We start from the raw sequence: 11,294 nt of genomic DNA on the forward strand, positions 1-11,294 counted from the left end.
ATCCATGGCCAAGCCTCAGATTATGCCTGGGAATTGCATCAGGGCATGCAAACTAAAACAAAAATAAAAACAAAACAAAAATTAAAACTAAAACAAAAACTAAAACTAAAACTATAAAACTAAAACTTCAACTAAAACTAAAACTTCAACTAAAACACTAAAACTAAAACTATAAAATTAAAACTTCAACTAAAACTGCAACTGAAACTAAAACACTAAACTAATACTAACTCAACTAAACTAATACTAAAACTAAAACTAGAGCTAAGACTAAAAAACTGAAACTAAAACTATTTCAGGAGCTTCCTAACACCAAAACACTGCAAGGACTTCTGTTGCTATGCCCAGGAACATTCCTGCACTGGTGGTTTCCATGTGAAAGGGAAGGTAACACATCATACTCAGGCTGTGTTTGGTGGACAGAGACTCAAGTCTGGATCTATTCCCAGTTTTCCTGGCTGGAATTAATTGAGTTTATTCCCTGTCAGAGCTCGGCATGTGCAGCTCTAGTTCATGGCCAAGGAAGAGATGGGTACTCCTGGATTCTGATTAATCTGGCCTGTCCTGAGAGCAGCTCTCCCTCACAGAGGTGATTTTTCAGGAATATACAGGGTGCACAGTGCAGAAGTAGCTGCAGGCACCAGCCTTTAATGAAATGTGTGAATCTTCTTGTTCCTTGGTTTCCCTGGACAAGTCACTATGTCTCTGTTTCCCAGCAGAGAAGCGAAGCATTTTTCTTTTCCCACCTCCTCAGAACAGAGAAGGATGTGGCACAGAGTCAGGCTGGATGTCTGACCCTCTGATCCTGCAAACCAAATAGGAAATCAAATTTATTTTCATTCCCAGTGGTCTTCATGCACAGACACAGGGATCTGGCCATGCTCCAGAGCAGGAGAACGGATGGCCTCCATCTCTCCAGGCACTTGGCACCCTGCAGGTGCCGTGGGTGGATTGCTGGGTGGCTGCATTCCCCAAAAACACCTTGATCTCCCTTTCCCTGGTGGGTTTAGGAGAGCTGTGACCTCTCCTTGTCCCCACCACCGTCCTCACCACGCTGGGGACACACAGCTTGGGCATAGGTGACAACCACATGTCCTTGATCCTGCACATTGTGGAGAGCAGAAGAATTTCCTGACCATCCCTTCTGCCAGGGTTGAGCACTTCAGGGGCTGCATTTTGGCTTGAGGTGGGTGCTGCCATTCCTATTAAAATCCAATAACAATCCAATATAGGAATGCTTGTTCTGGGTGTTGAAGATTATTTCAGCCTTGTGGAAAAATGTATCAAAGGGGGAGATGGATGGAGGGGGCTTGGGGGAGCAGTGGTACACTGAAATGAGAAACTACAGAAAGATGATTTAATCACATTTTTTCCCCATCAGAATTTCTGGTTGCAACTGGCTTTGTCCCAAGCCATGAGCTGCCATCACCAGAAAGTCCCTGTTCCTCAGAAGAGCTTGGGTGGATCTGCACAGAGGCAGGTGAATCTGCGGGCTGCAACTTCCAGTTTCTTCTGAGGATAAACACCATTAGCTCCAGCAGGAAGGAAATCCCACAGCCAAATCCTCTTTGTGTTGTCCCTACAGTGCTGACTGAGGACATTTGTTTCTGTGAGAGCTATCTCAGACTCCTTGGCGTTGCAAGGATTTCTTTCTCACTGAGTTAAATCAACATTGCAACAACTCCTCTGTCCCCTGGAAGGAGCTGTGTGAGAGGCAAAGGCACAAATCATCCATCCCCAGCCCTGGGCAGTACTTTAATGGCTGGAGGAGCCACTAATGACTGCATGTGGCACTCAGTGCTGTGGTTGAGTTGCTGTTTGGTCTGAAGTTGGACTTGATGACACCAGAGCCGTGCCATTCCAGCCTCAATGACTCCATGGTTCTGGAGAAGTCCAAGCCAGTCCTGAAGTCCAGATGTGTGCAGCACTGGGCTGCCCAAAGGCCGAGGCTCCCCAGGCAGGGGTCAGGGCTGCCTGTGCCACACCCAAAGAGAGCAGCAGAAATCCTGATGGAGCTCCTGCTCCGACCTGAGGTGGGAACTGGGAGCCAACAGCAAGGAGGACTGAAGGAGGGATGCAGGCAGACAGCTCGAGTGAAAGCATCCAACATCTGGGATCCCTTCCCTAAAACCTCTGTGCGAATTTCAGTCCTCAAAGGCAGAGCAGACATGGATAATTCAGTTTGGGAAGCTGCCAGGGGGGGTGGGGGGCATTTTGTGCTGCTAACGAAGGAATCTGATGAATGTTTCCATGCTGTGTGAACTTTGTGGCAGGAATCTGAACCATTTCAAACGGAATATTTACTTTCTTCCTACAAGCTCCAGCGCCCGACAGTTGCCATGGGAACTCAGCCCACTCACCAGCCTGTCACGTGAACAGGTTTGTTTTGTTAGGAGTACTAATATTCACATTATTTTTGGTGTGAGGGGCTGATCATTGCCACCACTTATGTTGCAATAACTCTCTACTGCAATATCTCTGATAGGATTGTGCCCAGTGCTGTCCTGGTAAAGAACTGCTGGCAAAGGTGGCAGAGTGGCTCAGAGGAACCTTCCCTTCATTAGGAGATGATCTATTTGCCTGTTGCTGCTGGGTCCTGAGTCCCTGTGCTGGGAGTGAGCCATGAATCTCAGATTCTCATCACAGCAAACCAGATAAGGGAAAAAACAGAGTGGTGGGGAGGTGAGAGTGGGAGTGAGCAATGGGACAGCCACAGAGCTAAAGGGGAGAGTCAGGGACCGAGGAGGAGAAGATTAATGCTGGAGGGAAGGAGCCTGCCCTCCAGTGCAGTTTGTCAGGCCCTCTGTGTGTCTGGCCATGCAATTTGCAGATCTGCTGTCTGGCTGCGATGAATGGAGCGTGTAACACATCATATCTGCAGGAGAGATCCCCTGGCAAGGGACAGCCACAGAGCCCCCTTGTCGGCAGGGGAGGACTGGAATAAAAAGGGAAGGTAAGGCAGAGGTGAAAAACAGGGTCTGAGCAGCAGGGGAAGGTTTGTGCTGTGGTGGATTGGGTGGTTCCTGCAGAGACACAGAGAGAGCAGGGGGTGATGGGCAAGAGCAGAGGGGACAGGACAGGGGGGAATGGCTTTAGACTGACAGAGAATAGGGTTAGATTGGATTTTAAGACTAAATTCTGCCCTGTGAGGGTGGGGAGGCCAGCTTTTATACATAATTATACCCACCATTCAGTTTGTGTCAAGCAATATTCCCGGGTATAAATCTCCCTGTACTGGTTCCTGCAATAATAAAAAAAGAAACCTCAGCAGAGTCAGTGTGGTGGGGAGCTGTAAAATTCAAAATGCTTTGGTTTCCTGGAGGAGCCACTTGCCAAGTTTGATGCTGTTGTATTGCTGCTCTCTTTCTAACAGTCTGTCTTTGATGCAGATTATTCCTTTAACAGGAGTTTACCCCTAGGGAAATGCAGGGACCTGTATCACCAGAGACCTTTTGCAGTGCATTACTGAGCAGGAGGGTTTTTAAGTAGATTCCCAAAGCCAAAGGTCGTGTGATCAGCCTGAGTGGAAGGATGGAGCTCATCTCAGCAGCTGCAGGAATCTGTGTGTGGACATCACCATGTGAACCCCTCATCCAACCCTTTCCTCCCCAGGGGAAAAGCTGCTCCAAGGGAATCAATAATCTGAGATATTACAGTCAAGATAATGCCTGAACAACCTGATGCTTTTTCCCAAAATGTCATCCAGACTGGATCATGAGGAAAGGTCTACTCTGCATCACAGAACAGCAGGTGGAGTAGCTATTCCAAGGGCTGAGGGGATCATTAATAAGTATCTCACTTACTAATAACTATCTCACTCACTAATAACTATCTCACTTGATCACAGTTTCATCCAGTCTGACCTTGATCATCCCTGCTGCAAATCACAACATGTCATTAGGTGCTGGCTGCAGTCACACTGGATAAACTTGAGCGTGGTGTGATCATGTTCTTGGACAGAAGTTATTTGAAAATGCTTTTTAGGAGGCAATTTTTAATTAAAAGAAAAAAAAAAAGAAAAAAGAAAAAAAAAAAAAAGGATTGTTTAAGAATGACTGCTGCCTTCATGGCTCTTCCAAGTTTTCCTGGAGCCAAGTGATGTGGATAATTATTGGCACATATCAACACATGGAATGATGAACAGCTGGAAGTGTTACCCATGGACACGGCCCTGAAGAAGCTGCTGTAACTCTTAAACGGGCTGAAAGACAAATAATTATCATTCAGCAAGGCTGACTGGACCTTTCCTTAGGGCAAGGGTGGAGGAGGTTATAGAAACTTACTCAATTAATCAATTGGTCCAGGTTATAATTAAACCCAAAGCAGAAAAACAATTATCTGGGTAAGTGCTGGTTAGAGGACATTTCTTTTAATGACTTTGCTCCCTTCCATTTTTACTTGTGATGCACTTGATGAGATGAGGTGGATATGAGGCTTCTCTGTGTAATTCTAAGCTAAAGAGAGTGGGATTATCTCTCCTTAAAGGTGAGAATTCCTGAGATGTGCTCTCCTCTCACATCCACACACTCTTCATCCTCCATGCCCCGCATGCACCATTAAAACAAAGTGTTCTGAGTGTGGAACAGTGGAGCATTAAAAGGCCATTAATCATGGCTTTGTACTCCTTGCTGCTGGATGTTAATTTTAATTTACAGTCACTTACTCAGTTCCCCTTCAGTGGAGGGGCTGGCTCTGCTCCTAAAGGCCAGGACAATGAGGGAAGGGGGAGAAAGTCACCTCAGGCAGGGACAGGAGGAGTGTGGAGGGGCTCCCTGGGGATCCCATTCTTCTTGTCCCTCCTTTCCCTGTGTTTACTTTGGGAATTTGATTGTCCAGATGGAAGAGCTTTCAAACTCTACTGGAGGAGAGAATGACATTTCCCAGCTGCTCTTAAATAAAAAGAAAAAAAAAAAAGTAAGGAAGGAAGAGGAAAATTACTGATTAATCATGTCTGGCCCACGGGGTAAACAATTATCATGTTAATTGGGGAAGAGTCAATAGTGAGGAAATCAGGACAAGACCACCTGGTCTCCTGCCAGCCACTTTCCACTTTCTAGGAGATAACTCCTGCCAGTTTTGGGGACACAGGCACTGTCACCTATGTAGGGAGGATGAGGTCTGGAGCCACCCCATCAGAGCTGCAGGTAAGGGAATGGAGAGCTTTGCTGGGTTGTGATTTATGTTGGGTCCTTGCTGTCCTCCCTGGGCTGCCTGGAAAGCTGGAAGTGACAATGCTCCTGGTGGGAACACCTCACTGCAGTGCTGGGAAGGAGCTGAGGGTGTGGATCAGCCTGAGGAGATGGATGTGTCCTTGAGGTGAGGAGTTAGCAGATGTGGCAGCCTGGTTGTTCCCAGCGCTGGCCATCACACACATTAACTCATGGGGAAAGGGTTTGTTATCACAGAACAGGGTTTGTCATCACTGAATAGGGCTTGTTATCACAGAATCATGGAATGATTTGGGTGGGAAGGGACCTTAAAGATCATCCAGTGCCACCCCCTGCCAAGGCAGGGACACTTTCCACCATCCCAGGATGCTCCAAGCCCTGTCCAACCTGGCCTTGGACACTTTTTTCCAGGGATACAGGGGCAGCCACAGCTGCTCTGGGCACCCTGTTCATTGTGATGTGAAGAAACTGTGCCATTGGGCTACAACAGGAAGAAGAAAACACCAACAGGTTGTATTTCTTTAGTAACAAAACCCAGTTTTGTTTATTCCTCAAGTATCCACAAATTCTGTTGCCTATCGCCACAGTCCCTAATTCTCTTAGGGATGCTTTTTTCAGAGCATTTATTGCTCCTAGAAGTTGCAGTTTCTTATGATGGGATTCAGGATTAGGGTTTTCCCTAAACAGGCATCCTGCTTTTCCTTGCACTGCAAGATGAACTCCATGGTTACAAGACTGCAGTAAAACATGGAATTTTTCCATGGAATATGGAGAGGTCCTCTTCACATTGCTGGTCAGGGATCCTTAAACATATGGGGTCCAGTATTTTTATAGTTACATAAATCTACCTAGCACAAAGGGGAGAGGTGGATAGCAGCAATATGAGATGCTGATTGAATGTCCTGAGCCTCTTCAATTTCAGCTGCATTGTTTGGTCTCATTTCAAAAGTGTCAGTGACAGGCAGACCAAAAAGGACGAGATCTGTGAATATGAGGATGCTCCAAGGGTGCATTTCTTTAAGAACTTCCCTGTCATCCACCAGGCTTTTGCTGGACTACATGTGGGAGTCACCAGTGACACGGACAAAATACTGAGTCCTGGTAAAGCTGTGCTGGTTGGCAGCTGGGAATGTCATGCTCCTCCTCAAGGTGTTGTTTTCCAAGTCTGATGCCAAGAATTGAGTTTTATGACCTGGAGTGTGACAAAAATTTGCCCGGATGAGCGTTGTCCCTTTTGGGACAGCACTGGGCTCAATTAGTGTGGCATCCACACCTGGAGAGCATCCCTGGGAAACCGTCCTGTCAGCTCGCCCAGATTCCTGCCTGCAGAGAGCCACTGGATGTGGCTCTTAAATAAAAAGAAAATAAGTAAGGAAGAGGGAAATTACTGATTAATCATTAATCATGGATGGGTGCCCAAGAGCAGGGACTCTCTGAGAGGTGAGGCACAGCCCTCCCTTGGCTGTGAGCCTCTTTGCTCAAGAAGAAAGAGCTGAAGCAAGTCTCCATCTTCTGCACCTCCTTCTGTGAGCAGCCCTTCAGAGGCAGCAGATGGGTCCAGCATGGCACCAACACAATCAGAAATAGCTCTGGCACAGCTCCCTACGTGGTTTCAGACTGTCTCGTCCCTGGCCATGTGGCCAAGCTGCAGGAACTGCTGGAAAAAGTCAACTCTGAGCTTGCAGAGCCAGGATGTCATTAGGCACGGCAGGGAGGAACAGGAAAACAAACACCTGGCACCACCACATTCCTTTAGCAAGGAGGATTGTGGTGTAAAAGGCGAAGACTGTGGTCTGTGGCATTCACGTTCTCTGAACAGAGAGAGACTTCATTCTCTCTGCCAGCATTTCTCCTGAGGAAGGCAGTGAGAAGCTCAGAGAAGAAGAGAACAACTCTTACCTACTTGCTGCTCCTGTTGTTTGGCGCGTGTGGAATGTCTTATGAGATTGTTTACCAAAGGTGATGGTTGTTTGGATTGATTGGCCAGTTGGGTAAAAGCTGTGTTGACACTGTCTGAGACAGCCATGGGTTTTTCTTGAGGATCTTTTTAGTACAGTATCTCTTTAATATTTATAGGTGATATTTTTGCCCGATGTCCGGGAGGAATGATGAGCAGGACTCCATCTTATCAGAAGGCATTCATTCTCTCTGCCAGCATTTCTCCTGAGGAAGGCAGTGAGAAGCTCAGAGAAGAAGAGAACAACTCTTACCTACTTGCTGCTCCTGTTGTTTGGCGCGTGTGGAATGTCTTATGAGATTGTTTACCAAAGGTGATGGTTGTTTGGATTGATTGGCCAGTTGGGTAAAAGCTGTGTTGACACTGTCTGAGACAGCCATGGGTTTTTCTTGAGGATCTTTTTAGTACAGTATCTCTTTAGTGTTTATAGGTGATATTTTTGCCTGACATCTGGAAGGAATGATGAGCAAGACTCCATCTTATCAGAAGGCTAATTAATTACTTTATTATACTATATTATTCTATATTATATTACACTACATCTAAACTGAATCTGCCAAGCACTCAACTCAACTGCACAGCATCTCGTGACTGTCAGCTGACAGTCCCACACACCCACCTGGATTCAATTGGTCAGTGAATCAAAACACACACACACCAGAATCCAATTCCCTTCAGGTAAACAATCTTCCACAATGCATTCCACTTGTGAACAAGGCAGGAGCAGTAAATGAGACAAGAACTGTTTTGATCATTCTTTTCTCTGCTTCTCTCAGGTTGAGAGAATGTGAATCCCACAAGTATTCTTTAGCACAGTATCTCTTTAGTATGTAATTTAGTATAGTATTAGTGTAATATGGTGTAGCTTAATAAAGCATTTGTTCAGCATTCCTGAATCATGGAGTCAGAGCACATTATTCCCCAGATGGGGGTCGGTCATCTACTACAGTGGTCTAAGAGGCAAACCCAGTATTTGCAGAGCATCCTCTCACCTGCCACGGGCTGGGACCGACAGAAGGTCTCATTGCAGCCATCAGCTGTGGGGATGACAGGATTTGTGCTCCCAGCCTGGGCTCTGGGCTGGTCTCAGGGCCTCTGAGACAGGCCAGGGTGCTGCAGTGTGCATGAGCAATAAGAGGGGTCTCCTATTAGCACCGACCTTTGAGGATGTGAAAGTGAAAAGAGCAGAGAAGAAATATTAAAAAAAAAAAAAAAATCAAGTGCAAGCCAGTGGAATGTGTCTGGTTTATTCATTGCTGCCTGATTTCTTATTTACTATTTATTTATTTACTTGAAGGCGAGGTGACCTTCAAAGCTGCTGCTTGTCACTGGCAGCCTCTTGGTTGCAGGTTGCATGTTAATTTTTGGCTGGGCACTGACACTGAGCATCCCAGGCATCCTGTGGGGGAATCTCTGCCCCTTAATTTTAGTGCTGTTTAAAAGCAGAAGTCTGCTCTGGGTAGCCAGGCTGGGTTTGGAAGCCTAAACCATAAAAAGCTGTAGGGAAAATGTGAGCCTGGTGATGCAAATTCCCCTCGATTTTTGTTCCACCTCATCCCACTCATGTGAGGGATGAGTTGCTCTGACTCTGTGCCATAGAGGGACAGTTTGCAGGTCCCACAGCAGATGTGGGAATGTTCTCTCCCTCCAAACTCTGCCTTTGCAGAGAACAATCATCCACCTCCCACAGATCCAATGCAACACAGTTTATTTTCATTTTTAACAGCCTGTAAACCCAAGCATCTTTTCCTCCAGCCTTTCCCACTCACCAGGGATGTCCACGCAGGTCTTCAAGGTGATTTTGCAGCCCCCAGAACAGCAAGGTCACCACAACCACAGCCACAAATGCATCCAAATTGTGTCTGTGGAGAATGAACAAGAGATGATGACAAGAGGGGCTTCCAGGGCAGGTGCCAAAGGAAAAAATGGGATGTGCTTTTGTGGTTACAGCACTGCCAAGATGCCAGCAATAATTTGTTGGCAGCCAAACACTTCAAGCCAGGACCTTGCAAGCCAGGCATCTCATTCAGGGTCTGTAGTGTGCCCTGGACACTTCCCTTTATTATTCCAAATAAATTCAGTGCTCTGCTCAGTGTCCCAATTAATGCAGCAGGGCCTGACTCTGGGCCGTTGTGAACACATAAAAATGTTTCTCTGTGCTCTCAGACAGGTGCCACGCTTCACCCAGAGATGGAGGGGTTTTCTGGGAGGGAAAATTTGTCACCCTGGGTTTCACTTGTGCAAACAGAAAATTTTGCTCCTTTCAAAAGCAGGGGAAATGAAGGCAGGAAATGAAGGCATGCAAAAAATAAAGGCAGGAAACTAATTTCTTGAAGGAGAGGGGTGTGAATGATCTAAAGTATTCCTTTGGTAACCTTAAAAATTAATTATGATGAAAATGGTCCCAAAGAGTGGGCATATTGAATTCAAGATAAAGGTGCCACTTTGGTAAACACACAACCTTAACTTGGCAAATCTTACCCATAACTTTGGATATCCATCCCTTTAGGAGGAGCTGTTTCTTCCCCTTGGCGCCAGGGGCTGCTTCAGAGGTAAGAACAGAGCCCAAGAATGGGTTGGGCTGGAAGAGACCTTAAAGATCATCCAGTGCCACCCCCTGCCATGGGCAGGGACACCTTCCACTGTCCCAGGCTGCTCCAAGCCCTGTCCAACCCAGCCCTGGACACTCCCAGGGATCCAGGGGCAGCCACAGCTTCTCTGGGCACCCTGTACCAGGGCCTGCCCAGCCTCACAAAGAAGAATTTCCACCCAATATCCCAGTTAAATCCCCCTGTTTTAGTTTAAAACCATTCCCCTCATGCTATCAGTATCTGCTGGGGTAAAAAGTCACACACCTCCTTTCAGCTCCTCTGAGCCCTCCCTGGAGCCCCCTCCTCCCCCGTGAGCACCCCCAGCTCCAGAGCAGAGGGGCTCCAGCCCTTGGAGCATCTCTGGAACCTCTGCAGTACATCCAGGGCGGAGGATGTGATTCCTAAACCCAAATAACTTATTCCCTCAGTTTCAGAAGGCTGGGTTGTTACCCAACCCACGCCAGCCCCCTCCCCACCATTTACTCTAATTTTTGACCAATGAAAGAGCAGCTCTGTCAAAGCAGAGCCACAAAAAATTCCCGTTCACTCGCGAGTGTTCCTCTCCACGGAAATCTTTAGTAAAAGGCGAAAGATTTATTCGATTTGAAGAGAAACCGGAGTATGCCCTCTGCTCCCTCCCCAGACCCTGCCAGGCTCGGACGTTCCTCTGCAGGACAGGGTGACCTTTTTCACCTCCTGGTTTGACCCTGTGCTGTCCCCAGCCCCGTCCCCAAGCAGTGTCACTGCCAGTCCCGTGTCCCTACCCCAGTGTCCCCACGGCAGAAAGTGGGAATTTTGATCAGAGCTGCGCGGCAGGCGCGCGGTGCACCCTGGGTATGCAAATTAGCCGAATGCTAATGAGGCAGAGAGAATGAGTCGGGGAAAAGCCTTTTGTCAGCCGGGCAGCGCCAGGGACACGGGCTGGCTCAGCTCAGCTCCCCTTCCTAACCAACACACAATCCCGGCAGGGTTTGGGTGGGAAGGGACCTTAAAGCTCACCCAGTGCCGCCTCCCCTGTCCCAGGCTGCTCCAAGCTCTGTCCAGCCTGGCTTTGGACACTGCCAGGGATCCAGGGACATCCTAAGAGCTCCTGCTGATGCAGAAAATGAGACTCTTTTGGGTGTGTCTGGTGACAATCTTTGTGACTGGGCTGCTGGCAGAGGGACATCAGCTCCATGCCTTGAGTTAGATGGGCACAGACTATCTCCAAAGGTTTGCTTTAATTAAAAAAAAAAAAAAAAATCTCAACATGGGCAGGAGGGGGAGAATCTGTGCTGGCAGGCAGCAACTCCAATGCAATGATTTGAGGAAAAAGTCTCAGAGCAATGCCTGAAATCCCTGAGCAGGGCTGACTCAGTGGCTGGATGCAGAACTGGGACGTGGTGAGCGAGATGAGGAGAGGCGTTTCTCACCTGGACACCCTGCTCTGATGTCTGTGCCTGCAAGGGAGCACCCAGTGCTTGGAGAGACAGCAGAAGAGAGCAGCAAGAGGGACTCATAAGTCTGAGGACAAACTCTGGGCAGGAGATGTGTCCAACTTGCCCCACTCGGTTCCTGGGGTGACACTGGAGAGGCACC

The 11,294-nt window shown here is 47.7% G+C and overlaps 1 non-coding gene across 1 annotated transcript; it reads right to left on the reverse strand.

Moving 5' to 3' along the window:
* Positions 1–10,224: 10,224 nt before the first annotated feature.
* Positions 10,225–10,339, reverse strand: LOC121358950. Its single transcript, XR_005955975.1, has one exon. It is a non-coding gene; the product is annotated as a U5 spliceosomal RNA (small nuclear RNA).
* Between the last annotated feature and the right edge of the window lie 955 nt (positions 10,340–11,294).

This window comes from Pyrgilauda ruficollis, unplaced genomic scaffold, assembly GCF_017590135.1.
Source record: "Pyrgilauda ruficollis isolate IOZ18807 unplaced genomic scaffold, ASM1759013v1 scaffold111, whole genome shotgun sequence".
Lineage (NCBI taxonomy): Eukaryota > Metazoa > Chordata > Aves > Passeriformes > Passeridae > Pyrgilauda > Pyrgilauda ruficollis.